Source organism: Strix aluco, chromosome Z, assembly GCF_031877795.1.
Source record: "Strix aluco isolate bStrAlu1 chromosome Z, bStrAlu1.hap1, whole genome shotgun sequence".
In the NCBI taxonomy this organism is placed as follows: domain Eukaryota; kingdom Metazoa; phylum Chordata; class Aves; order Strigiformes; family Strigidae; genus Strix; species Strix aluco.
The window spans coordinates 32648402-32665193 of NC_133971.1; the positions used below are offsets into that span (position 1 = coordinate 32648402).

At 35.3% G+C, this 16792-nt stretch overlaps 1 long non-coding RNA gene across 2 annotated transcripts in view; it reads right to left on the minus strand.

The window, feature by feature from the left end:
- The window catches only part of LOC141918564 (uncharacterized), an 846297-nt gene that overhangs the window by 322549 nt on the left and 506956 nt on the right, over positions 1 to 16792 (minus strand). Inside the window, exon 6 of one of the 2 annotated variants that reach the window (XR_012621720.1) lies at positions 3045 to 3106. The exons of the other annotated variant lie outside the window; for it this stretch is intronic. This is a non-coding gene — a long non-coding RNA (uncharacterized LOC141918564). The remainder of the gene's footprint in view (positions 1 to 3044; positions 3107 to 16792) is intronic. 2 annotated transcript variants of the gene reach the window in all.

Here is a 16792-nt window from a genome sequence, read left to right on the forward strand (position 1 = left end):
AAAAAAAAAAAAAAAAAAGGGAAAGTGCTCTAGTGCTCTGAGGATTAGTATGTAGGATACAGAAATCATCACAAGCATAAGGAAATTATAAAAACATGGGCAGCAAGTGTGTCTTTTCTATCTAGCGCATTATTTGTGGTTTCAGAGGAAATCTCTTATCTGTAACTTTCCACTACCAGTAAACACCTTCAACACACCTTGCTGAGCAATGAGCAGGGATCAAGCTCTTTGAACATTTGCCTAGGAAAAAAGGATGGGTTGTACTTTGTCAACATGTTGCAGTAGTCAAAACATTGGAGGAAGATATGCAAGTCCAAGGTTTTCTTTCTCCCTTGCAACCAGTCATTAGATGAAATCTATGAAAGATATTCAGAGAAGAAACTGAAACTTTGACTTAAACAGAGGATACAACACTATGGCCTTACATTTGTTTTTATTCTCACCACCAGAAAATTTGAATTGGTTGGTTGGTTAGTTGGTTGGTTGGTTTGCTTTGGGGTTTTTTTGTGCAGAAACACTGTTTCCACAAAAGGATATTTCCACTTGACATTTCACCTATAATTGGAACTTAGAGCTTCTCTTATAAGAGCAATTTAAAAATTAGTCTCTTACATCACAGGTGAATGGCCTAATCATTTGTCTGTTAGGTAAAAGAGATTGGCAATAATTTATTTTCTAATTGAGAAGTATATAAAAGGTATTATTATTATTGCACTTAATGACTGTTTAAACTTAATAGAAACTTGTCATTGTATTGTCATGCATGTTAACTGATGTCATCTTACTAAGTAATAAAATTTTATAATGTTTTAAAAATACCAAATGTTAAAACTTCAGAAAAAAAACACAGACTACAAAATATATTGGAAACTTACCCCACAGAATTGGAATAAGTTCTTAACTTAATAACACTTAAACACTGTCTTTGTGAAATGTGAGTTACATCCATCAGTTTGCTTACAAGACAGTCCTCACTGAAGAAATAGATTAAAAAGGGAATCTTAATTTTGTAATATAAAATACTGAGATCAAAGGACTCACATGTTCAAAGGACTCTTTCATGAGTGCTAACAGAGTTAGTACTATACAATGTTCCTTTCCTTCTAGCAAATGTGTTCCCAAGAGGAGCAATTTAAGTCTGTAAAGGTGGTAACACACAGCTCATGTGTAACACATAGTTGAGGAGTAATGAAGAGGTGGCATAGTCCCTTCACAGGCTTGAGTGAGGAAGTAAAGGTAACCAGGAAACAGCCCCCATCAGGGATAGTCAGACATAATGGAAGATAAAACATGTAAGGTAACCAAAGAAAATGTTCCTTATTACATGTTCATTTGGTAGCATACTTATCTTGGATTTTAACAAACTTAATGAAAGCTTCTCCTCAAAACTATATCCTGAGTTATATTTCAGCAGCAACTGTATTTCCACCCACCTGAGTGGCAAATGTGTTATTTGTCTGCAGTGATATATATGTGATGCTGGGATTTTTCATCTTTATTAACAAGTGGAGCTTGGTTTCATATCCATATTTAAATGATGTGAAAGAAATTTATTTCTTCTGCTATCAGCTCAACAAAAATTTCTTTGAGCTATAATATTTTAATTATCAACTTAAAAGATTTTGACATTGGGGCAAAAGAAAACCAGATGAGTAACTTAATTTGAATATTGAGGTTTTACATCATCTTTATGTTATTTTTCTTTGAAAATCAGGTATGGATTCATATCTCAACTCAAAGGTATGGATTCATAACTCTACTCAAAACAGTAGTGTTTATAAAAACATCATTCTTTTGTTATGGAAATTATTGTGAAACCAGAAATCAAGAATTATGGTGTCAGAGAAAGATTTTTTGCACATGTATATTTGTTATCTGGAGCAGGAATTGGATGGAATATTAGAACATATAAAATGTGAATAATAAATAGATTTAGTGTCTTTTAAGATTGAGTTCTTTTCCTAACAATAGTAAAGACAAAATTAAACATCAGACATCCAAGTGTATAGTTTCTCCCTTTATGAAACTATTTCTAATTTTTATAAATATGTCATACCATATAAAATACCATATTCTGTGCAGCATACTTCTTTTTTTTTTTTTTTTGTGCAATTTAATCAATAATAGGGGACAATCAGGAATTTTGAAAATATAGTAAGACAAGTATATTACTTTCCCAGACCTATTTGCAGGATTTAGTAAATATTGTTATAGAAACAGAGCCAATTTCTAAATAGTCAAAAATTCAAAAAGTGTTTCCTGACTTTTTCTGTCATAATTTTATTTATACTAGGACTCCAGATATTGGTTCACAGCTAATTATCAAAATGACTGATACACATGTGGGGGGAATGCAATATTCTTTCCCTTCTGCTAAACTGGTATTGATTAATTCTGTTCTTTATTATCATAGAAAATAAAAATTGTATTTATCACATATGAAATTATTACCCCATTTTTGGCATAGTTTAGCTCTCAGTACAAGGGGGTTTTTGTCAATGTATTTGAACTATTTACATTTGAGAGAAGCTAATTGGCTTAAATCCAAGAAAGCAGCCTAAACTGAGCCTAAAAGTTGCTGACTGATTCATTGTTATGAATGCCTGACAACACATTTTTGTAAAGACCAATTTAAACAAAATACCTTCAGCACAAAGGATGGATGTTACTTCTGATAACATGGTTAATATATAACAGGGAGAATGAATTGCAGTGCGGTGTGTTGATGCTACTGAGAAAATACAGCTTCTTGAGTTGCTTTTGTTTCATCAAAATCATGATACTCTTGAGTGTTGGCAAGGAAATATGAGGTAATGAGAATGCAGTGAACATGCCTTTCATCAGCTGAAAATCTTTAATTGTAATTGCAGCATGTAATGGTGCAATTAGTTGTCTAAGTGACACGATAGGCTTGAATCTTTCCTACCGTTTTGCAAAAAGACCATTGAGTTCCAAGAAATGTTTCTTTAGACTACACAAGTGACAGTGAAAGATTGAAGGGTTTTCTTAACCCCTAGGTGTCTAAAATAAAGGAGGGACTTTACCTTACAGAATGTCCAGAAAAGCCATGTGAAGACACAGTGATTTATGTAGAGACACTTGGTTGCTGAAAAAATTTTGTGAGAAGCATTAATTTGAATCAAGAACAACACAAAAAAAAAAGACTATGTAAAAATGTACACAGGAAGCAGCAAAGAGGAGATGTTTGGAAATCATTCTCTGGTACTTAGGAACAGTCAAGACTAATCAGTCTTGACTATTATGAACATGAGTTCATGAATAAGATCAAAACAGAAAAGGCTAAAGGAGTGTATCTTTTTTCTCATTAAAGAAGCAGTTAAATATCAATGACTCATTTCAAAAGATAATTTTGTAGTGGGCCTAGTAGCCTCAGTTGATAGTTTATTGTAACTGTTTTTCTGCCTCTTGAATTTAAATTTGTGATTCTGGTGGATATTGGTGTGTTTTAAAAAAATGATTTATTCTGTATTGCCTAGTTCTTTATTTTACTGAAGAATAAGTCATCCAGGTAGGGCACTTGTCAGAACTTCCAACTCCTCATTCCTCCATAATTCCATTGCCCTTTTTCAGATGGCTTCTAGGAGGAACTGAGGAGAAGGATGAGGGAGTAAAATGTGACTCAGATCCTTGGAAAAGCAAGATCTGTGTCCAATTTGTTGTTGCTGCTGCCTGGTGGCCTCTCTAAAAAACCTTCTGAGAAATCTTCCATGAGATCCTGAGAAACATAAGTCAGTGGGTATCATTCACATGCATGAAATTATGGGGTTTGGACCAGATATTATAATGACATTTCAATAAATAAAGGTTATTAACATTTACAATCAAAAAACCCCAAACAAACAAACCTCTGCATAGAATTAAAAATCTTGAGGAAAAGGAGTCAAGGTCCTGTAATTAATTTATTGAACACAGTTTAGCATATAAATCTATGCATGTTACAGCTGTAGAAAAATGTGTAAGCAGAACATTTGCTTAACCTTAGTTTACTGCAATGTTAAATCAAAGGCAAAATTTTAGTGACTGAATTAGAATTTCACTGACAACTCTAGTGCTGTGTTGACACATCTTTCCATTCAGTAAAAAATACCTGAGAGATAAACTTTCACTTGGTATTACAGGTTGTAGAAGAGGTAAAAAAAAAAAAAAATCCTTACAGACAGAACAGTGTGCAATTTCTAAGTTATGCTAAACTCAGAATGTAGCTTCTTCCTCTATTCTTCTCTTTTTGTACAAGTGGAAAATCAGTACCTGTCAAACATATTTGGGCAGATACTAATTTAAACAGTCTCCCTTCAACAGTGAAGAGCTCAAAAGTCTTAGCAAACCATTTGTACTTATTTCAGAATTTCATAGTTCACACAAGCACACAACTCACTCCACATTTCAGTTTCTATTAACTCTTAATTGGACCAGCAGATCGAGGGAGGTGATTCTGCCCATCTACTCACCTCTATTAACTCTTAATTGGATTAGAAATTATGAAACAGATACTCCTAGTATTTACATTTTTTTAAAATAAACATTTTAAGCTATGTCCTGGGTTTGAGTGGGTGGCAGGGGTGGTGCTCAGGTGACCTCTGAGCTCAAACCACAACAAGCTAATATATTTTTCTTCATTATTTGGTAAATAAATTACGTCTGAGGATCATATAGTAGAGTATTCAAAAAAAACCTATTGTCTATGCTGCTAGAAGGGTTCTTTCTCAATTGTGCAAACAGTCATTAATTTTAACAGATATATTTGTATATTGCAAAGAAATTATTTTCAAAGCTTTCATTTCAAAGGTTTTTTCCCTCTTTCTAATATATACTTAGCTTTAAATATTTATTTTTAAGCTACTATTTTGGTTATTGAATATCATTAGGGATAATTACACTTTATTTCTCTCTCTCTGGGAAGATTTACTGTAATATTTTGAAACCTCTCACCTCACTAGTTAAGTTCTAATTGTTTCATTGCTTTATAACGGTACATGGGAAAGGATTTAAGTTTAAATCTCTCCTAAGTATTCTGTTTCACCACTCATGCCTCAAAACATCAAAGTGACAAAAAAAAATAAAAGGTTTTGAGGAAGATAAGGCAATTTCTGTGTCTAAGACCTTTGATACAAAAGGAAGGTACCTTTGGATGACTACTATTTTAAACATGCAGGATGACTGTAAGCCCCAATCTCCAATAAATAGCAAAAGTTAGTCTTTTGTATGATAATTTCAGAAGCTGGCATTTATATCACTTTTCCAAAACTTGTAGTATAGGGACATTCCTCTCAATCATTCAGAAATCCAGGCCCTTAAGTTGCATAAAACATAGCTCTACCAGTTGATTAATCTGTTTTGTCAAAAATTTTCACACGGTCACTAAATACCTTAGAATTAAAAAGTAAATACAAAACTCCAAATTTGCCATGTTTCTGTAATTTCTTTCTCTGATCCTTTCCTCATTTTTCTTGGTACTAAAGAGTTTTCCTTTGGGCATAAGGTAAGCTGATAGTTTATCACTGGTATCACTTAAAAGTCTATTGAAAAGTCCATTGAGTTTCAGGAAATTCTACAGAGATTTAGGGAATCATTATAGCTGGTTTCATACAAAACTGGGAGCTAAACAATTACTTTTCCAAAACCTGCTCCAGTAATACCTTGTCTCAATCAGTTACTAGTACTTCTTATATGAAGTATAATCACACTGGTTTTCTACTACTTATGCATTATAATATTACTTAAGAAAATAATAGTCTACTTAGGAAAAAAGTGGTCTATTGGAGACTTCACAATTTAAGTAGTTGACAGAGATAACATTTGGAACAAGCAAATGGGAGGGTACACAGAAAGGGTGAGATAATTGTAACAACACTTACTTGTAACCCTTTTAAAAATTCTTTTAAAAAGTAATCACTCAATTTGGTAGTCTCTCAATGATCTCTTTCAAAACAAGTTAAAATCTCAGAAGAACTTGTTTAGCAGTGCCTTACTGACATAAATTTATGAATCTGAGTAAAAAATTTTAGAGAGTAGCTTATCATCATTTTTGCAACAGTCTGATATTTGTCTGCCACCTAGATTTCTCCCAAGAAAATAAATAGGTCCATTGTACTAAAGCTCAGGCCTTTATTTTCTAATCAGTATATAGTAATTTGTTACAAGACATGGTTACAATTCAGCTTTTAATACACAATGAACTGTAGCTGAGACTGTCCAGTTATTCCAGATTCAGCTGTTAAAATGGCAAGCTAACTTTATTTAAATGACTACATACTACAAAATGAAACTAGTCTTTAACTGTGTTATAGCTTCATCCACTAAGAAAACCCATACTTCAAGAATCTCAGCCTTAGTCAGAATGTATAGAGTAGGATTAAAGTAATGATATTACATGGCCATAGATACAACTAATTTCTCACCTGAAGTTAAACTGTAAAGCTAAGATAATGTAACAATTGAACTGTACTGAAGAATATACTTTGAATATGCCCCCTTGACAATCAGGACATTAGACAAGAAACATTAACTAACTCTTAAAAAGATGAAAGTTTCTTCCTGATTTGCAAATCTATTGCCAGGAAAAAAAAAAAAAAAAAAAAAAAAAAGGCAGCATTCTGTTGAATCAGATAACCTGTAGTATAATTTGTCATGGCAAAATAATTCTGATTTAAATATTTTAGAGAGACACATTAGTATGATTTTAACTGAAATCATAGAATCACTGAATCATTAAATCATAGAAGACTTTGGGTTAGAAGGGACATTTAAAGGTCATCTAGTCCAACACCCCTGCAATAAGCAGGGACATCTTGAACTCAATCAGGTTGCTCAGAGCCCTGAAAAAACTGATATTGAATGTTTCCAGGGATGGGTCATCTACCACCTCTCTGGGCAACCTGTTCCAGTGTTTCATCACCCTCATTGTAAAAAATGTCTTCCTTGTACCTATTCTGAATCTACCCTCTTTTAGTTTAAAACAGTTACCTCTTGTCCTATCACTACAGGCCCTACTAAAAAATCTGTCCCCATCGTTCTCATAGGTCCTCTTAACGTACTGAAAGGCTGCAATAAGTTCTTCCCAAAGCCTTTGCTTCTCCAGACTAAACACCAACTCTCTCATTCTTTCCTCATAGAGGTGTTCCATTCCTCTGATCATTTTTGTGGCCCTCCTCTGGACCCACTCCAACAGGTCTGTGTCTTTCCTGTGAGGTCTCACCAGAGCAGAGTAGATGGACAGAATCACCTCCCTTGATCTGCTGGTCAAGCATCTGTTGATGCAGACCCAGATACGGTTGGCTTTCTGGACTGTGAGCATACATTGCCGGCTGATGTCCAGCTTTTCAAGTCCTTCTCTGCAGGGCTGCTCTCTTAGCCTTTTTGAACTTCATGAGGTTCACCTGGGCTCTCTTCTCAAGCTTGTTCAGATCCCTCTGGATAGCATACTGTCCCTCAGGTGTGTCAACCACACCACTCAGCTTGGTGTCATCTGCAAATTTGCTGAGTTTCACTTGATCCCATTATCTATGTCACTGATGAAGATATTAAACAGTACTTGTCCCAATACAGACCCCTGATGGACATCACTTGTCACCGATCTCCATCCAGACACTGAGCTGTTGACCACTACCCTCTGGATGTGACCATCCAACCCACTCTTTATCCACCAAACAGTCCAGACATCTAATCCATACCTCTCCAATTTAGAGAGAAGGATGTTGTGGGGGACCATGTCAAAGGCCTTACAGAAGTCCAGATAGAAGACATCTGTAGCTCTTCCCTTGTCCACTGATGTAGCTACTCCATCATGGAAGACCACTAGGTTGATCAGGCAAGACTTGCCCTTGGTGAAGACATCCTGGCTGTCTTGAATCACCTCCCTGTCCTCCATGGTCCTTAGTATAGCTTCTTAGAGGATCTGTTCCATGATCTTCCCAGGCACAGAGGTGAGTCTGGCAGGTTGGTAGTTCCCAGGGTCCTCCGTCCTACCTTTTTAAAAATGGGTGCAATTTTTCCCTTCTTCCAGTCACAGGGGACATCACATGACTGCCATGAGTTTTCAAATATCATGAAGAGTGGCTTGGCAACTACATCAGCCAATTCCCTCAGGACTCGGATGCATCTCATCAGGTCCCACAGGCTTATGCATGTTCAGGTTCTCCTACAGTGGGAGAGACTTTGCTCCCCCAATCCCTACCTTGCGGTCCATCCACTCAAGAGGTGTGGGAAGAGAGACTGCCACTGAAGACTGAGGCAAAAAAAAAAGTTGTTGAGCACCTCAGCCTTCTCCTCATCTGTTTTTACCAGTTTGCTATCTTGCTCATCAGGGGGCTACATTTTCTTTTACCTTCCTTTTCTGGCTGACGTACTTGTAGAAACCCTTATTATTATTCTTTGTGTACCTTGCCTTAGCCTTCCTGACCCCATCCCAACACATCTGGGCAACATCCCTGTCCTCTTTCTAGGATACCTGTCTCTGCTTCTACTGCCTGTGTATTTCCTTCTTGCCCTTTAGTTTGACCAGCAGGTCTTGACTCAGCCATGTTGGTCAGTGGTCGTCCTTTCCTGATTTCTTACACCTGAGGATCAAGATCTCTTGTGCTCTATGAAAAGTATCCTTAAAGATCTGCCAGCTCTGATCTGCTCCCTTGTTCCTGAGGGCAGTTTCTCAGCGGGTCCTATTGACTAACCCCTTGAACAGCTGGAAGTTTGTTTTCCTAAAATTCAGGGTCCTCACTTTACTCTTCACCTGACCCACATCCCTTAGGACTATGAACTCCAGTGCACGATCACTGCAGCCCAGGCTGCCTCTAATCGTGACGTTACTGATTAGCTCACTTGAGTTGGTGACCAACAGGTCCAGTAACACATCTCCTCTGTTAGAACTGTCTATTACCTTGCTTAAGAAGTTACCCTCAGTGCACTCCAGGAGTATCCTGGATTGTCTATAGCATGCCATGCTAATTTTCAAGCAGATGTCAGGATGGTTGAAGTCCCCCAACAGCATGACAGCCTGTGAGCATGATGCCTCCAGTAGCTGGAGTAAGAAGACTTCATCAATAGGCTGTCCTTGATCTGGTGGCCTGTTCTAAACAACAACCACAAGGTTCCCTTTGTTGCCTGGGTCTCTGATTCTTACCCATAAATATCTCATGAGCACTCCATGTTAGGTCATTTTCACATTAGTTTAGCAAAAAAAGAAAAAATCTCTAAAAAAGAATTTAAAACATGACAGATCAATGTAATTTTCATAATTTCTACCTGAAAATATATACTGGATGAAACATTGCCTATAAGGAGACATCTTCAATAGAATAGCTGAGGATGGCAATCGTGTCTGGAGATTGCCTGTCCTTAATCCTGCTCAAGCAAGGTTAACTACAGCAGGTTGTCCACAGCTGTGCCTGATTGGGTTTTTAATGTCTCCAAAAATGGAGTCTTCACAATCTCTCTGGCAACATGTTTCATTGTCAAAGGGTCAGTAAATCCAAGAAAAGAGGATGGAGAATCCTTCACAGGTCAAAAAAAAAGCCTTTATCAAATATATTCTTTGTGTGATTTTAAAATTTTTTTGTTGTTATTCTTCTAATGGTCATTAATTATTCTCCTGTCCTTTCCCCAAAGCCAAAGTAAAAGCCCATTTCTCTCATAACTGGAGTTGGTATACCTGAGTCATCAAGTGTTCTGGGCAGCAATAGTTTAGGCAAAAGAACCAGTTACAGGTGTGCACTGGATTACTTTTTCTCCTCCATATTATTGAAAAGAACAAAGACATTCATGATATAGATGTTCTAGCTTCTTTATTTCTTCCCACGGTCTTTAGAGGACCATGCTCTGTTTGAATATGCAGGATTTAGACAAGAAATGCCAGGTATTTCTCTTCAACTTTCCTTTGAATGTCCTTTTCACATTTCTACATATGGACCAGTCAGCTCACCTCCACATGTCACTTCGTATCTTGTATCTGCCACGTCTGTGAAGGTATCTTAGATATTTCAAGAAGTCTAAAGTGGCACTAAATATTTATGATTGAACAAATGAATTCACATGTCTCCCATATTTTAATTATTTTATGAGTCAAGCATAACTCTAAATCAGATCTAGAGAGATATGGACAGTAATGACTTTTGAAAGTTCAAAGCAGCAGCTTTATAGATTTCTTGAGCATTATGCCTCCCTAGCAGGCCAGCACAAGCTGCTCTCATTGTAGTAGACTTGAAGGTCTATTGCTAGAGAAAGGTAATGATTAAAAAGATAAATAGCTGTTTTAATTTCAAGTGTTGGTGTTAAATATTTGGGAAGAGTTTAAACTTTGAATACTATTTGTATGTAACAAGAAAACTTTGTTCAACATAAGAAATAAAGCCCTTTTTTTAATGTACAAAATAAAAGCACATGTATGGTCATGTGGGCACATGGATGCTGAGCTAAGGTAATGGTCAGACGTTGTTTGGAAAAACTACCTAACTATAGGACAAGGTGCTGTAAATACATGGAAAAAAATATTTTCTTACAGACTGAAATTCAGTGTTTGAGCAGACCTATTTAGGATTTACTTTTGCCACCTGTATATTCTTTTCTCTAGCTCTAGAAATCCTCTGATGAAAATGCTGAATATTGCTATCTTCCTGATCAACATATCAAATGGCAGTTGTTTGTGGGAGTTGCTGAATTCCCTTGTAACATCATGCAGAAAGGAAAGTTAGGTAACTTACCTCCAAATTCTGGGTTTTGGAAGGTTTCTGAAGACTAAAACTAAAAACGTGGGTTATTTTTTCTGATCTGTCCTTTGGTGCTAAAAAAAATGTGTAACTAGCTTGTTTGTTCTTGGCAGGAAAAGTCTGTATTTCCTCATGATTCATGTAACAGCACTCTTAAAACCCAAACAAAATCATGTTACTACTCTTGGTCATACACTGTTTATATTATCCAGATAGAGGTCAGATTTGAAAAGTACTTGCTGAACCAAAAATACGTAGTGAATCATGTGTAAGTTTTCATTTTCTTCATGCAAAAGAAAAATATAAAATAAGAACGCTTATTGAATTACTGTCTCAACTACAATTAATTAATTTTTTTTGATGAACTAATCCTGCACATCTGTCTTTGTTACACTTCATAATCACAGCTGAGATTTCATAATGCAATAGAGTATTTATGACTTTCCAAGCTCACAGTGAAGTAGGATCCTTATTATTGCTAATGATTATTCATTTTCTCCCATGTAACATTACAAAAGGATAACATGGATTAGGATAAAAGATTATATTTAAAGATGTTTTTTATTTGACTGCAGGAAAGATGGGTATCTACATCTAGATCCTACGCTGCTGTTAAATGTATGAAGAATACATTTATATAATTAGAGAACAGTAACAGTTCAGTCACTGAGCTGATGAAGCACCTTAAGTACCCACACAAAAGGTACTATCTATGGTCACTGTAATTTTGCTATTGCATTAGCTACTGGTGTAAATTATCTAAATAGGGAAAAAGACTAGCATAACTCATTTCTTTTATGAAGTCCTGATTAAAGAAAACATAATTCTTCAGGAAAAATATTCTTTCAGACAAAGGCTCAAGTATTTTCTTAAGACTACAATCTAGTCTGAGTGAGTTTTAAATATGTGTTTTTCTTCTGTATTTACATTTTCAGCTTCCCACAACAGCTCCTGAGCTATGCAAGGGGTTACTACAAAATCCCTGTTGATGTTTCTTTTCTTGGGTTCTTCCTGATTCCCTGGTAATATAGTTCATGTACTTCCTTCCACTAGTACCAGAACACAATAAACTCAATTCTGCATGGTCACCATGGATTGTTGCTGATAAATAACTTGGGGCAAATCATGCCTGAGCAACCTGACTGCTGTCTATAATGAAGTGACAGGCTTAATGGGAAATGGAGAGTGGTGGATAGTGTTTACCCCGACTGTAGAAAGCCTTTGACATGGACTCCCAGAGAATCTTTATAGTCAGATTAGTGAGAGATGTACTGATAAATAGATTATAAAGTGGATTGAAAATTGGTTTGATGACTAAGTTCAACACAGTATGATGAGCAGTACGAAGCTGGTTATGAATGTCATTCCTCCGGGATCAATACAGGAGACAAAAATCTTTATTGATGACCTAACAATGGGATGGAGGGTACCTTCAGCAAGTGTGCAGATGACACCTGAGAGGAGTGGTAAATACACAAGGCTCCCATTCAGAGGCACAAGGACAAGTTAGAGAAGCAAGCCGACAGGAAGCCCAAGATGTTCATGAAAAGCAAACATAAAGCCCTGCACTTGTGACAGAAAAACTGCATTTCCTCTCAGCTCCATTACCTCTTCACTTATCTTTCCACTTGTTCCTTTCACAACAGATACAAACAAGAACACAGCTGTCTATTTTGTAGTTTCTAGGCCAGAAGTATTATCTTCTCTGTTCTTGTCCTCTCTCCTTTTAGCCTTTCTACCACTATTTAATTTTGTTTTCCCATTGTTTTTCTTTCTTTTTGTTTGTTTGTTGATTTATTTATTTATTTATTCTTTATTTCCCTTCGTTTCACTCCCTTGCAACCATGGCTCTTTCTGGCTTCTGACAAAAAGGCTGACTGCTGCCATCCACTTCCCGCTTCCTTCTCTGGTATTGCAGAGTGGATCAAGTGGACTAGGACATTTGCCTATGTTATAGATTTATTTTCCGGTTTCAGATCTGCCATGTTTCTTGCTAAGCAAGTCCAGTTTTCTAAATGAATGCCAGCCATTCCTTTTCCAGCTTGATTCGCCTTTTACCTACATTTCTTCTTCATAAAATGTCTGCTTAACTTCTTCAAGAAAACAAAGGACAAAATATTAAACTATCTCATTCTTTTCTCAATGTGGTTTCTTTTTTTCCATAAATCTCTCCTTCTTCTCTCCCTCCTGTCAAGATCAGTTTCTCCATTTCTTCTTGCTCTTTTCTCACACATGGCTAGTATCTTCAGACTAAAAAATCTTTATCCTTGAACACCATTTTGTTTTCCACCTACCATCTCTTTTTTCCATTTTTTTTCCTCCAGTCACTGACATGTAAAAACATTCTCAAAGAATCTCTCATAATTTCTTTTAACACTTTGTATCCAAATCATTTGCTTTGATACCATCAGAATAGTCAAACTGTTTTTCCTTTTCTTCCATGACTCTTAATTAATTCTTGGTTTTTGAAAACTTTCTTCCCTCAGAGAATTATCCTCACTCTTTCTATCCAGAGCAGTTCCAAAGGTCTCTCTAACCCCAGTTAAATTCTTTTTTTTCCATTTGAATTTTAATCTAGATAATCTCACCCACAAATTCAATTACCATCTATACGCAAAACCCAAAACTTTAATTTCCTATTCCAGACCTCTCTAATCAGGTCTAAATTAAATCTAGCCCATAGATAATAACCTTCACATCATGTTCACCATGGTTAATGGAAATATCTTGCCATCTTGCCTGTATTTGAGCCCTGAAGTTACCTCCTTTTCTCAGGTATTTTGAATACTGGTATTATGCTTATTGATCTTTCCCTGCTTTTTATATGCAGATCATGTCTAGGTTTTAACATATATATGTTCACCTTTCCATTCTTATGCAAATATTTTGATTCAGGCTCACATCATCTCATATGCTGTTACCCTTTACCTTGAATACTTCCAATGCTTCTTCTTCTTTCCTTTTATCGTATCAAATATTAACCACTTGTTTTCATTTTCAAAATTCCTAACTTTTGGGCATCTCTATGCAGTAGCAAGAGGATATTTTCTACCTCTCACTAGCTCATGATGTTAATCCTCATCATCACATTATTAAATTTTCAAATAACCGTCCTCCATGCTGTCATTCACACTTGAAAGAATTCCCAGTAAACATCTTCAAAGCTGTTTCTTTACCTTCTTTTAAATTCTGCATTAAAACTCTACTTTTCTCTGATGACCAAAAAGCTTATGCTTTTGAAGGGCTGTACTACCATCTGCCATAATGACCACCGTTGTCTCATTGTTTCCCTGTGATTTCCAGCATGTGTTTATCCATGTGTTGTCCATTTTGTTACAGCACATGCTCTGAAAAGCACTGTCCATCCTTTGGTTCTGTACTTGCACAAGTCCTACTGTCATGGGATTTTGAGTCAATACTTACTTTATGTTGATTAATAAATATTTAGTAAGCATTCACCGAACAATAACAAGAAAATGTGAAGTAGAAAAGTAAGAGTTAATCTTCACTTACTTACTCATGACGGACATGACAGAACCCTGCACTGGTTCCAAGAAGTATCTAAAGATGTTCAGGAACAGTAGGTGCAGATAAACGGAACTGATTTATTTTGGCTTCTTCTAAACTAAATGCTGCATAGTTTTGAAATTTCACAGAACATGAAAACTCTCTCATATACTTATTTGTGTAAGAACAGGGCTTCATAAATATTATGATAATGCTTTCTGATTATATCAGACACTTTCATGAGATTTTTATCTCTTTTTAAATAGTCTAATAATTTAGGTTTTTAAAAACCAAAACATATCAACTGATAATATTTAATCAGCTAAGATTTGGGGCTTTTTATAATATTTGCCCACTCGTATTTCTCTTCTCTATTAGGAAGTGTTTTATTGCAAATGCGTCAGGGTCAGAGACATTAATTTCTTATGTTTTTATAAAACTGAACACAATGTTATGTTGTGAACTTAACATTATGCTATGGTATGTTTATACAAAAAAAGTATAATGTTAAGGTTGTTGAAGAGTGAAGTAAAATTTTTTTTTTTTTTTCGGGTTCCTGAACTTGAGCAACCAGTCTAAAACTTAAATGTTCAACTGAAATTATTTCCTCCTTCTTCAGGCAATAGTTATTCCACTTCTTTGTACTTAGGATGTATTGTTCAGAGAGCATTTTGATTAAAAAAAAAAGCTCACTCTATAAAAGCAGCATAACTTAAAATATAAATAAGAAAATACACACAACAGTATCTTTTCTTCTTGAAATAATAATGTAATTATGAAGGGCAAATGATTATGAGCACAACACTCACATAACTTGTCATTGCTCACTTGCTCAATTTGAAATGAATGGGTTTATTTTCTTCTGATGCATGTATATATCTTCAACCATACATCAATAAAAGAACAAAGCTTTAGATGTAATGAAACACAAAACAAATTTTTGTAGTGTGTGTGGTGCAGATGTGGAATCCTTTCAATGGACTCTGGAATATGGTATTTTTTCAACAGACTCTTTCTTATAATCAAGGTTTCATCTAATGGAAACTACTGGCTTCCAAAGCAGCTATAAAATGAAGTCTGAGGGTGGCATATTTTTGCTGGTTGTCTTGCTCAACTTAGATTCCATTTTGTTTTGACTTGCCCTTGATCATGCAGAGTGCACCCATTTATAGCCTGGTTTTAAAACACATTTTTCTCATTAAATTATTGCTCTTTTCTACTCTACTTTCTACTCCCCTATTTTAAAACCAAGGATTTTAAACCAATTCAATTACTTTAGTGTAAAAGATAGTTTATTTAAAGGAAATAAAAATAGATTTTCTATTTACATTTTAAAAATTATTTTATCTTCCCTGAGAAGACAACTGTTCTCACAGTCTTACCTCAATGCATGACAAATAACTATATAATAATTTTTTTAACTATCTGGAGTGCATAAGCTCATGCAGAAATGTTTATATAATTCAACATGGAGCTGCAAATGGAGCTGCTGTTAGCACAGTGCTCTAACTATAGAATCACACATTAAATTACCATGGACTTGTAGACTTCACAGACAAACATGAAGAGTTACTTCCGTATCACACTACATTAAAAATGTTCTAACAATAGTAATTAAAAAAAGCCAGAATAGATTAAAAAAAGTCAACATACAAGAGTGGTATAAAAACCAAAATAAATTCAGCTCCCTAAATAGGACACACTTCTGTGTACCATATACCTGTATTATAACTCCTATTCCAAAGAGAGCTAAATTAGAAAGATTAGAAAAGATAATGGACATGTCTTTCATTCCATAGTTAGCATTTAATCCAGATGTAATCAGCAACCATAGCTACCACTCTCTTAAAGTGTCATAATTTTGTGGAAAAAACTAATGGCAATTCTAGTATAAAACCTTCCTCTGTCCATCAAGTGAGGTGTTTTATATTCAGTTAAAAAATAACTTAATAGAGAATACAACTATTGAAGGTATTCTTTCTCCTAGCAGATCTCTCATTTTAGTAGATTAAGACAAAAATTTGATGCAGTGAATTTATGAATATTCTTTTTTTTTTTTTTTAGTACTGCTGAGTACTGCTGTTTTTTCAAATTTAGTCTTTCAGTGATCTTTCTATTACAACAATATTTTTTAAAAAAGTGTAATAGTCATAGGTCATCTTCTATTCATCAGTTTGCAGCAAAGTTCAGCAACTAACTTGTCTCTAGAGCCAAAGGACTAACTAGGATTTTAACTCCCTCTTCTGAACAGATTAGTTAAATTTAGAAGTGCTAAATCAGGCAAATGAGGTATTTTGTACATATTTTGCAGATTTACAAAAGGTCTTTAATCTTCAGGGTTGCTGAACAGGTTATTTTAGATTCTTATCATTGTTTATAATCTTTCCTGACATGAAAGATTTAGTCCTGGAAGAGTTTTTAACAACCTCTCTGAAGTCTTCTTCATTAAAGATATAGGGAAAGATGTGCTATTTCAGAGGAACAATGATCAGAATACTCAGAGCTTTTAGAATGAATAACCCCAGTGGCATGCATAAGTGAAAAGGGAATGCAAAAAAAGGTGTTTT